Source organism: Pseudorasbora parva, chromosome 24 (assembly GCF_024679245.1).
Source record: "Pseudorasbora parva isolate DD20220531a chromosome 24, ASM2467924v1, whole genome shotgun sequence".
NCBI classification, from domain to species: domain Eukaryota; kingdom Metazoa; phylum Chordata; class Actinopteri; order Cypriniformes; family Gobionidae; genus Pseudorasbora; species Pseudorasbora parva.
In genome coordinates this window covers 27,769,809-27,782,684 of record NC_090195.1, presented here as the reverse complement: position 1 = coordinate 27,782,684, position 12,876 = coordinate 27,769,809, and the positions used below count along the sequence as shown (strand labels likewise).

Sequence of the window (12,876 nt, the reverse complement as noted above, 5' to 3'; positions counted from 1 at the left end):
TTTCCTATTTCTAAGAGAAACATCCAAAACAAAGTTAATGAAAACTTAAGTATCGCACATCTCCTGAGCTATGAAAGAGCAACATCTGAGCAATAAATGTTAAAAGGGCCACTTCCTTTTAACTTTCAGCCAACTAGTTCTGTATATGCTCTCTCCAGCTAGACTGCCCCAAAAACTTAATGCTTTAATCTCAGTTTCTCTTCATATTCAAATTAGGTAAAGCTGGGAAAGTATGCAAATATCAATGCACCTCCATGGCGTCCAATAGCAGGCAGCACAATATCTCTCAACGTAACCTTCAGAATATTAAATCCCCCCCCCCCCCCATATCTCTCTCTCTCTCTCTCTCTCTCTCTCTCTCTCTCTCTCTCTCTCTCTCTCTCTCTCTCTATATATATATATATATATATATATATATATATATATATATATATATATATACATACATACAGGTCCTTCTCAAAAAATTAGCATATGTGATAAAAGTTCATTATTTTCCATAATGTAATGATAAAAATTAAACTTTCATATATTTTAGATTCATTGCACACCAACTGAAATATTTCAGGTCTTTTATTGTTTTAATACTGATGATTTTGGCATACAGCTCATGAAAACCCAAAAAGTGTGGCAAAAAACGCTGCACAACGAGAAGAGGTGACCGGACCCTGAGGAAGATTGTGGAGAAGGACTGATTCCAGACCTTGGGGGACCTGCGGAAGCAGTGGACTGAGTCTGGAGTAGAAACATCCAGAGCCACCGTGCACAGGCGTGTGCAGGAAATGGGTTACAGGTGCCGCATTCCCCAGGTCAAGCCACTTTGGGCTACAGGGAAGCAGCACTGAACTCAGTGCTCAGTGGTCCAAAGTACTTTTTTTGGATGAAAGCATGTCCTTCGGAAATCAAGGTGCAAGAGTCTGGAGGAAGATTTATGCTTCAAGGGGAGAAGGAAATGCCAAAATGCCTGAAGTCCAGTGTCAAGTACCCACAGTCAGTGATGGTCTGGGGTGCCATGTCAGCTGCTGGTGTTGGTCCACTGTGTTTTATCAAGGGCAGAGTCAATGCAGCAAGCTATCAGGAGATTTTGGAGCACTTCATGCTTCCATCTGCTGAAAAGCTTTATGGAGATAAAGATTTCGTTTTGCAGCACGACCTGGCACCTGCTCACAGTGCCAAAACCACTGGTAAATGGTTTACTGACCATGGTATTCCTGTGCTCAATTGGCCTGCCAACTCTCCTGACCTGAACCCCATTGAGAATCTATGAGATATTGTCCCTCATTTATCAATCTTGCGTAGAAACCAGGGATGGAAATTAACTTTTTTGTCCACCGGCCACTGTGGCTGGTGGATTTCAAAATCTACCAGCCACTCAATGTTTTTACCAGCCACTTTCTTGTTTTTAACCGACAATGTGTAACTGCACGTGAAAATTAATACTACAAGCTCTACAATACTTAAGCTGTTTATTTAATCTCAAATCTCAATGAAATACTGACATTTTTTCACTCTTATACACACACAAACCATGAACTGATATACATTTCATTAAATGAGTAGGGCTCTATGTTCTCTCTCTTTTTTTTTTTTTACCTGGATGTGGCATTTGGATGATTCTTTTATGGCTTCCAGTTTTAGGTTTTTAGTACCAACAATGAAACTACTAGTTTTGGCATCTTCTGAAGCGTGTTGACGACATACCGAGCAGAACATTGTCAGTAGGGATGCATCGAAATAAAAATTATTGGCTGAAACCGAAGCACTAAAAGAAATTATGCCAATTATCCATTGCATTTATGGCTAATGCTATGACTGAGTAACTTTACTAAAAATCAAGGCATTGCAATTGCATTAATTAATATTAAAGTTTCAAATAATAAATCAATTACAAATTATGCAAATATTTATTTAGCACATTGCAACATCAAACAGTATAAAATAAAATTCAAAGTAAAATGTTTAACTTGATCTCACTCGTGTACATTAAATAATAATGTACAGGTCTACTAGCCTACAGAAATGTAATAAAGTAATCAAATGTAAAATAACTGCATATTTAACTGTTTAAATGAAATATTATTCCTTATTAAACTTACAAAAGCTATTCAATCAAGAGCAGTGAGTGATGTCCTTATCGTTTGTTTGACATTAAACATAGCAGTAAAAGCTACTGCCCCTTTAAGACCTAATAGAGGGATATGCGTCATCTTTCACGACTGTATAAAGTTCGCTTAAGGCATATTCAGACTATGTCTGCTAGAATTCTCATCAAGATGAACATGTTGGCATACTTTTTGTGTGAGTTTGTCCGTTTAAGCACAAGACTTGAAAGAGAACTCAATATTTGCGCGCTGTGAGACGGGTGCGCGCTTCCGGATGACAGTGACGGATCTTCTCTCAGTGCGCGCGAGTTATTATGGTTATTATCATAGGTTATTATTCGCGTCTTCTGGGACTACATCCGGGTAATGACGGCGAAAACGACTGGTCATATTCGGACATACATAGTGCGGCCGCACTCGCATTCACTGAACACAGTTTATAAAGAGGGGAAACAGTATGCTATTTTTATTTACCCGCCACGGTGGCCGGTAGGTGAAGCGAGTTTACCCGCCACAACGCAAAATCACCCGCATTTGGCTGGTGGCGGGTGCTAATTTCCATCCCTGGTAGAAACGGGCGTATATGTTGGCGTAAGATTATGCTTACACTCCTCTTACCGCCTGATTTATGAAGCTGTGCGCACCTCTGCAATCCAGGTGTACGCAATACCTGCCCTTGATAAATGCCGTGGCTGAAAACGATCGTCATTAGAATAACACGCCCCTATAAATTGAAGTCTCCGCCTCCCCCACGCCCTCATTTTACGGCATGGACACACGGAAGACGGCAAAAGAAGCGAAACTTCTCCGTGGAGATCGGGCACGTCTCAATCATTTTACTAGTCCACTAGTCAGGGCACTGATTAGGACATAAGTCAACGGGCTGACTCCCTGATCAGTGCTCTGACTACTGAACTAATGAGATGATTGAGACGCGCCCATCAAGACCATCAGGGAAGTGGAAAAAAACGCACTTAAAGAGTGATATTAAAGGCACCCACAAAAACAAAATATGGACCTAAATTACGAGTACTGTTAATAGTGTGGGGGTTGAGAAGCGCACTCCAGCAGTTTAAATAGCTGTTTGAATGAGAAATTATCAATGCATTATTTTACAGAACATGTTTTGAAACAATTAGCATTTAATTTTGTATCACGGCACATGTAGGCTATTGGGGTGTACGAAAGGGATGATGATATGGAGTACTATTCATTCACATTAATAATGGCATGACAATTAGTAAGATTCTTATTATTGTTATGATTTTTATTATTAATGACACTTATTGTTATTTAGAAGAAGAATGTTGTTATTATTTATTTTATTATTAGTATTATTTAAAAGAAGAATGTCATTTTTATTATTTTGTCAGTCTGAATTATTTTGAATTATCTGTTTTTGCTATTCTAGATTGCTGTGATGTTCTCAGCAGACGGGTACTTCAAACATGTTTTCCACTTATTTTCCACACCCACACTGTCATGATGATGTCAGTTGAATTTAAAAGTTGTTTCCGAGGCAGAGGAAGTAAATCTGGTGAAATATTTATTTTTTAAATTATTATTATTTTAAAAAAAAATCTAATATATGTACTATTATAATCTGTCAGTGTTTGCAATATTACAGACCATAGCGTGTGAATGGTGCCGAGTGAAAGTGGAGCGATGGAGCAGTGGAGCTGTGTGATTTTGCCTGGAGCAAGGAGCGGTTTTTTGAAAGTCAAACGGTAAGTGTTTTCACTCGCTCCAGGAGCGCTCAGAGCAGGGTTTCTCACTATTGAGCACATAGTGGGAAATGGAAAACTAACAACAAACTAACATATTGAGTTCCATTCGCATTCTGTGTTCCTGGCTGGCTAGCTTGGTGAAACCCAAAGTTTGATGGCGGCTTTGGCTTTTATTGCAAAAGTTTTATCGGTTGAGAAAAATGTTTATTGCTACTATGTTACTGCTAAAAGCAGCAGTCTGTAACTTTCCACGCTCTAGCGGTTAGTAAACGAACTGCATGTGTTTTGTGGAAGAATATTGCAGCCGGAGCTACTTCTCTATTTATGTCTATGGCGAGTCATGCAGTGACTGTGCTCCTCTGCAGCATATCTCACCAGACCGGTCTGAAATAGTCCCAATATAAACACTTATTATAAGTGAACAATAATGATTCAGGGTAAGACAAAAACACAGTATGAAAATAGATTCTTGTTGTACATTCTCATTATATATTTTTGTAAATCTTGAACGCAAAAAAGTTACGGACAGCAGCTCTAATTAATTACTAAACTAAAACTTACCTTTCTCTCATGAAATAATATTTAAAAACATATTTTTCAGGGGTGGACTCATGTAGCCTGCAATAATGTGTTTTCATTTGAGTGAGAATGATGAAAAAGCTTTGTGGTGTTAGTATGAAAGTGAGCAAGGAATCCAAATAGGACTTTTATGACTGGCTAACAATGTTAGAAAGGATAAAAATCTATCTGAGAGTAAATGACTGTGTGTTCATGCATGAAAATCTGATGGTCGTGGAAAATAACTTGATATTTACGTGCACGTGTACCTCTTTAAATTGCATGGAGCATTGCATTGAGAAAAACATTACAGATGATGGATTCCAGCAGGCCTAATGAAACGCTGCGGATGCCAGATCCAGCTTTGAGAAACGACGGCCCACTTAAAGGTCACTATAAATCACGGACCTCTTTCCCTGCTTGTGCGCTGCGCTCGTCCAGCGGGCCAACCCCAATCAAATAAACCGCTCCGCAGAGCCCAGCCGCTTGCAAGCCTGCATTTACCAGCGCGAACATTCACCTTTATCTGAGCTTGTAGACAGACAATCCTGTATGTTCTTCTCATAATTTATGTGTTACTTTAACTGACGCACGTCACTTGCTCTAGTCATGCTGGATAACATTCAATCAAATTCGGGGGAAGGTGCCACGAGCTGCAAGAAACATATATGTTGTTCTTCTAATTATAATTACGTTAATATGCCTCCATTTTTGTTCCTTTTTTGTCACTAAGTAACCAAAATTCCCATAAGTGGCCAATGCAAAGTTTCAATTACAGTAATCAAAGTAAAGTGCTGCACTATTACCACATTTGTTCTATATGGGAAAAATGACTCAAACAGACAATCGCACTCCAAAGACAAACGACCAATGGATATACAACTACAAAAGCACTCTTGACTCTGAAGGGGATATTGGACACTCAGGCCATATGAATTCATGCTTGTAATCATAATTTGTCTGTGCTTTACTTGAAGAAGGTATTAATATTGTACTTATCCATTAGCATTTACATTCATCTCAATGCAGTACGCAATTTACATACTATTACAGGGCTCGACAGTGTGACCATTTCACTCCAATTTGCGAGAGTTGTAGATGTGTGCGAACTGTAAAATGTATTTTAGAGCATGTGTGTGGTTCAGTTTTCTTAAGATCATAAAAAGTCTTCAATACCTTAAATGGTATAACAAGGGACTTAATGGTCATTTTAAGGCATCTTATATTTTGAGGATGGAAAAACAGTCGTGATACTGCCTAATGTGATTATTAAACTTCAGAAGGCTTTGATTTCTTTAAATAAATGTGAGCGCTTCATGCTTCAAAGTCTGAAAGTGGTGCTATTGTGGCGCTGTCTTGGCACATTTATGCCAATCAAAGCTTATTAATTAATGAACTAATAATCAATTATTGTGTTTACTTACAAGGTTTATACAGTAATATGCTGTATACTATACAGTTGTAAGAATGCATATTATTTTATCTCCCTCATCTGAATTTGAATAAGCAGCCTGCAACAATAAAGCACAGACATTTCAAAATTAGAGTACAGGTGTATTTCAGGCTTGTTTATTAAATAAAAGTCACTTTGTGTCTCCAGTTTGCACCCAGTTATTTTGTAACACGAAGTGTATGTGATTTAATTTAATTTCCATTTAATTTAAAAGTAAACTATTTTAACTTCTGTCTGGGATGCCCCATCAAAGGAAGAAAAGACTAAGGCCTAGTCTACACATACCCAGGTATTTTTATAAACTGAGTTTTTCCCTCCACATGAAAACACAAAACACACTATGAAGCACTGTCAAAGGATACCAAACTAACAGGTGGCAATATAACCCTAACTGTAAAACCATGTTTGCCAATCAGAAGCCTTGAAAAAGGTTATTATCGGTTCCGGTTCTGATGCAACAAGCCAAAATCTCCAGTTTAAATGTCCACACTACAACACTACAGGGATGGAAATTGGCACCCACCACCAGCCAAATGCGGGTGATTTTGAGCTGTGGCGGGTAAACTCGCTTCACCTACCGGCCATGGTGGTGGGTAAATAAAAATAGCATACTGTATCCCATCATTGTAAACTTTGTTCAATGCATGCGAGTGCGGCCGTATGTCCGAATATGACCAGTCATTTTCGCCGTCATTACCCGGATGTAGTGCCAGAAGACGCGAATAGAACTCGCGTGCGCTGAGAGAAGATCTGTCACTGTGCATCATCCGAAAGCGTGCATACGTCTCACAGCGCGTTCAAGTCTTGCGCTTAAACGGACAAACTCATACAAAAAGTATGTCAACATGTCAATCTTGATGAGTATCCAAGCAGAGATCAGAGTCTGAATATGCCTTAAGTGAACTGTATACAGTCGAGAAAGACGAGCATATCCTTCTATTAGGTCTTAAAGGGGCAGTATCCTTTACTGCTCTATTTAATGTCAAACAAAAGGACATCACTCACTGCTCTTGATTGAATAGCTTTTGTAAGTTTAATAAGGATTAATCTTTAATTTAAACAGTTAAATATGCAGTTATTTTACATTTGATTACTTTATTCAATTTCTGTACCTTTCTGCAGGCCAGTAGGCCTGTACATTATTATTTAATGTACACATAAGTGAGGTTAAGTTACACATTTTAGTTTGAATTTTATTTTATACTGTTGCAATGTGCTAAAAAAATATTTGCATAATTTGTAATTGATTTACTATTTGAAACTTTAATATTAATAAATGCAATTGCAATGCCTTGATTTTTAGTAAAGTTACACAGTCATAGCATTAGCCATAAATACAATGGATAATTGGCATAATTTCTTTTAGTGTTTCGATTTCAGCCAATAATTTTTATTTCGGTGCATCCCTACTGACAATGTTCTGCTCGGTATGTCGTCAACGCGCTTCAGAAGATGCCAAAACTAGAAGTTTCATTGTTGGTACTAAAAACCTAAAACTGGAAGCCACAAAAGACTATGAATCATCCAAATGCCACATCCAGGTGGAAAAAAAGAGCGCACAAAGCCCTACTCATTTAATGAAATGTATATCAGTTCATGGTCTGTGTGTGTATAAGAGAGAAAGAAAAAATGTCCGTTTTTTATTGAGACTTGAGATTAAATAAACTGCTAAAGTATTGTAGAGCTTGTAGTATTAATTTTTCACATGCAGTTACACATTGTCGGTTAAAAACAAGAAAGTGGCTGGTTAAAACATTGAGTGGCTAGTAGATTTTGAAATCCACCAGCCACAGTGGCCGGTGGACAAAAAAGTTAATTTCCATCCTTGCAACACTACAACCAGAGTTTCTAAAAATCTTTACCCTGAGAGTCCGAATACTGTGTTTGCGAGTGGACGAACAGCCTAACCGCATAGAAAAAGCTACAGTTTTGAAAAGAGTACTGTGTTCATGTGGACAGGGCCTAAGAACGTCATTTGACACATATATTTTACTAGTATCAGTGTTAATATAGTTGAAAACTTAAAGGTGCACTATGTAGTATTTTTTCAGTAAAATATATTAAAACCACTAGGCCAGTTTTATATATTTTGTTCAGTTGAGTACTTACAATATCCCAAATGTTTCCAACTATTTGTAAATTGTGAGAAAAATGGCTATTTTAACCAAGGACCCGGGACGTGTCAGCTTAGCGTTTGAGCGAGCCGCCTGTCAATTGCATCATATCTGCGTTACCCTCAGTTTTATTGGGCAGAAGCGCTTTACTCTTAGCAGTGTGAACATGTCACAGCAGCACTGAGCGAACGCACGTAACGTCATAACATCATTTTAAACAAACTTAAATGTATCTAATATGATTAACAGAGCTGCTTTACCTTATAATCATGAAAAGCAGTAATAGTGCGCACGCTGCGTTTGTATAACAATCGCTCCAGCGGCCGTGCTCAGCTCCACAACACTCGGTCCTGCTCTACTTTACACTACAGTAACATTAATAACCCCATTTTACAACGCAACCAAATACAGAAACACACAGTAAAGATTCACAATGCAACCAAATACAGAAACAAGCTGCAAAGTTTCACAACGCAACCAAATACAGAAACGCGCAGTAAAGATTCACAACGCAACTAAATACAGAAACGCGCAGTAAAGATTCAAAATGCAACTAAATACAGAAACACACAGTAAAGTTTCACAACAGAACCAAATACAGAAATGCACAGTAAAGTTTCACAACGCAACCAAATACAGAAACGCGCAGTAAAGATTCACAACAGAACCAAATAGAGAAACGCACAGTAAACTTTCACAACGCAATAGGGCTGGGGACGTCGACGCAAAAAATACGTCGACGCAAAATATGCGCGTCGATTCGTCAGACTCAAAATAAAGATGGCGGCGCCGGAGAGTAGGAGCAACCATAGATGTACATAATAAAGTATATTATGTAATTAAGTATATTATTTATTATGTATATCTATGGTTGCAACACGAGTGGCTCCTCAGACTTTCAGAAGTGCAAGGCTTGCGGGTTGGCCACAGTCTATGGGGTTGGCGCGCGGTGCGCACGGAGCATCACAGGCATGCGCGCACGCGTTTTGTTGTCACGGCTACATAAACAAATTTCTGCACACAGGAAGACAGATGTTTTGGTAATATTTGATGTATTTTAATCACAAAAACAAACGTTTGCATCAAGTGAAAGCATCGGACACATTGGCTACGTTACCTACATAATAAGCTGTTTTAAATTTAAAATGTTCAATGTCTAATCGCGCTGATGTGACCGAGGGTATCCATCCTCTAAGTGAGCAGTTTCATCCCAGGACTATTCCGGTTTTAAACGGAATATTGGCGCCCATAATGCACTCTACATGTAACTGTTTTCACTGTCATGCCACGGATGCGCGTGGCGTTTCTGTTGCGGGTCAGCCACGGGGCTGTGTGGCGTTTTCTCTGCCTTTGCACACTAGAAGCGTGTCTGACGCGGCGCTGCTGCTGTTATTGATGCGGAGGGAAGCCCTATTCCTAATGTTAAACATAAATAGCCTACTGATACAGCAAAGACAACGTCGGGAGTAGCCACATATCTATGGTATTGACGGCAAAATAGGCTACAGAATATTTCGGTCTGTATTGACAGTTGCAATATTTCAAAATCGATAATTGTCGTTTTTTATTATTACAATTAGGCCTATATCTGCATTTATGTAAACCTACAGACTTTCAAACATGAAAATGTAATTTAATAATATGTATTTGTGTCAAAATGATATATAAACATCTTTTCCTATTCTATTTTGCCTCCCAACACACGTGAAAAATAGGTGCTCTTCTATTTCTAGCATGCACGCGTTTTCCGCGCGTCACAGGCAGTGTGCAAACTCCAACCTGTTAACAAGGGAGCTGAAACAAAAACGGACACGCCACGCAGCCGAGACGCTCACGCTTGCAGTGTGTCCCTGGATTTGATTAACCAACTTGTTGAGATTTAATCGATGGGCATAGCCTGTAGGCTGAGTTGCATACATAGAAAAATCGTACAACATGTTTCTTTGTTGTAGGTTAATACTTAGTTATTTGTGTGTGTGTGTGTGTGTGTGTGTGTGTGTGTGTGTGTGTGTGTGTGTGTGTGTGTGTGTGTGTGTGTGTGTGTGTGTGTGTGTGTGTGTGTGTGTGTGTGTGTGTGTGTGTGTAGCCTACTTTATGTTTTCAAAGTTTTATTGAATGCATTGCACTTGTATAGTCTTACTTTGGAATTTTAAGAGCAATAAACATATATTGCAATGTTAAGGAATTTGTTTTTTCATTCAGATAATTAAATCAACATGTATAAATTGCTATTAGGCAATTAATGGGGAGATAATCGGTAATCGAATCGAATCGTAACCGAATCGGACAGGAAAAATTAATCGTTAGATTAATCGATGCATCGAAAAAATAATCGCTAGATTAATCGTTTAAAAAATAATCGTTTATCCCAGCCCTACAACGCAACCAAATACAGAAACAAGCTGCAGTTTCACAAAGCAACCAAATACAGAAATGCGCAGTAAAGATTCACAACGCAACTAAATAGAGAAACGCACAGTAAAATTTCACAATTCAACCAAATACAGAAACAAGCTGCAAAGTTTCACAAAGCAACTAAATACAGAAACGCGCAGTAAAGATTCACAACGCAACTAAATACAGAAACGCACAGTAAAGTTTCGCAACAGAACCAAATACAGAAAGAAGGTGCAAAGTTTCACAAAGCAACCAAATACAGGAACGCGCAGTAAAGATTCACAACGCAACTAAATACAGAAACGCACAGTAAAGTTTCGCAACAGAACCAAATACAAAAACGCTGTCACAGAATGTTTGGGGTTTTGTTCATATTAATGTCTTACTTTCACGTTTATTTCAGTGACATTTCCTGGTTTTGTCATGTGATCCGTTGACATGTGATTTCCCTGTGTTCGTGTCATGGTCATTGGGTCATTGTTTGAACATTGTTCACAGGTGTGCCTTGTCTAGTCTTTAGTCTTTGTGTATTTAAGCCCTCATGTTTGCCTAGTCCCCTTGTCGAGTATTGTTATCTGCAATCACTGTTGGGGAGTGTAAGTCACGTCTGCTTAAGTCAAGTCATCATCTGCTTTGTATTTGTTCCCGCTGTAAATAAACTGCACTTGGGTTCATCACTTCAACTTGCCTACAGTGGACTCGTTACAAACGCACAGTAAAGTTTCACAACTCAACCAAATACAGAAACACACAGTAAAGTTTCACAATGAAAACAAATACAGAAATGCATGCACAGTAAAGTTTCACAACACAACCAAATACAGAAACGCACTGCAAATAGCACAAATCAATGTGCTGCAAAGCAGATTTAAATTGAATTCAAAATATTAACAATAACTATATAGTATCTCCTTAAATAGCAACGGTATGGCAAAATCCGTCACAGCGTGTTTTATAAATGCAGAAATAGTTAGTTGCATCCAAAAGATTCTAAATGTGCTACTTAAGCCCTGTTATCATTGATCATGAGCAGGAAATATACATCATGAATCATGACAACACTAAAAACAGACATGATTTCAACATGAGTGCTAAAAAACATCAGGAAAAAAAAACAGCTGATGAATAGAATTGAAACTACAAAAGAGAACAACTTTACACACTGTATACATTTTATTCCTCGCACATTTATTCAATAATTTGTATGTCATTAACTTCCCATTTCAATATCAAAGTCATTGAAATCGACTAATCAAAGTTGTGATCAAGCAATCATCTGTTCATCAATCAGTGAAAAACAGTTGAGGCTTATTATTCAGTCAGGAAATATTGCATCTTTAACCATCCCCACTGATCAGACATCTCTTAAAATCAAGCTGAGGGTCTTTGTCTGAGAACACAGTGTAAGCCGGAGAAATTCAACCATCTCGAACTCATGAGGATAACAAAAGCAGACAGGTTGTCAGATAGGTACATGGCTCAAACTGACATTTCTCATGGTTTGCTGGACAAGGATCTTGTTCCTACATGAAGGGTAAAATTGTGCATCTAGTGGTAAAAGTGCATTAGCGGCCCTCTCAGAGGAGGACACTTTTTAACAGTCTGTGTTTTACAATAATAAAAACAGCATTTTCTCTCTTTTAACAGTAAGCTTACAAACATTACAACTAAAAGTATTTTAGACCATTGTGTCTTTTATGTTAGTTTTAAAGTTTGTTTGTTGTAATATATCGAAAGACTCAAGTTCAGGAACTTTCAGAGTATATATCTTTAAAATCTTTTCATTTTAAAAAGAGCGAATGCTTCAATTTCTCTGGCATGATTGCAGTATTAAGTTATTTTCAGTCTTTGGTATCAGATCGTTTTGAGTTTCAACTGAATAAAGCCTGATGAACCGTGAGGTCTGTGTCTGGACCTCAGCTTCTGCAGGTCACTGACACATCCATCCTGGCGCTGTAATATCCCAATATTCTACTGTGCTTTAGGTGCTATCAAATTTTAATGAATTCTCTCTCATCGGAACCCCTGACACTAAAGGTCACCTCTGCATTTAATGCAGGCTAAAGCACTAACATAAATAAAATCCCACGTGTACTGCTTCACTTGAAACGTGTTTAAATGTATATCCTGCCACAACTATTAAAGTTTTCAGTCATTTCTTATCTACTAAATACATGCTGCAGAATATCATTTGTGATCATTATAAATGATAACATAGAAACATACAAAACTAATATATGAAAAATTAAAATAAAATGTCCTGCTCAAAAGGTAGAGCACCAGCAATATCGTTGTAATATGTGACACTGGACCACAAAAGCAGTCATAATTTGCATGGTTATATTTGTGGCAATAGCCAACAATATGGGTCAAAAATGTATTTTATGCCAAAAAAAAAATCATTATTAAAGATTAAATGTCATGAAGATAGGCTATTTTGTAAATTCCCTACCATAATATCAAAAATGTATTTGTATACATTGCTCAGGTCTTTATTTGGAAAACTTTAAAGGCGATTTTCTCAA

At 37.9% G+C, this 12,876-nt stretch overlaps 1 protein-coding gene across 2 annotated transcripts in view; it reads right to left on the bottom strand.

The window, feature by feature from the left end:
• The window catches only part of dpp6a (dipeptidyl-peptidase 6a), a 673,440-nt gene that overhangs the window by 588,186 nt on the left and 72,378 nt on the right, over positions 1–12,876 (bottom strand). The window lies entirely within an intron of this gene.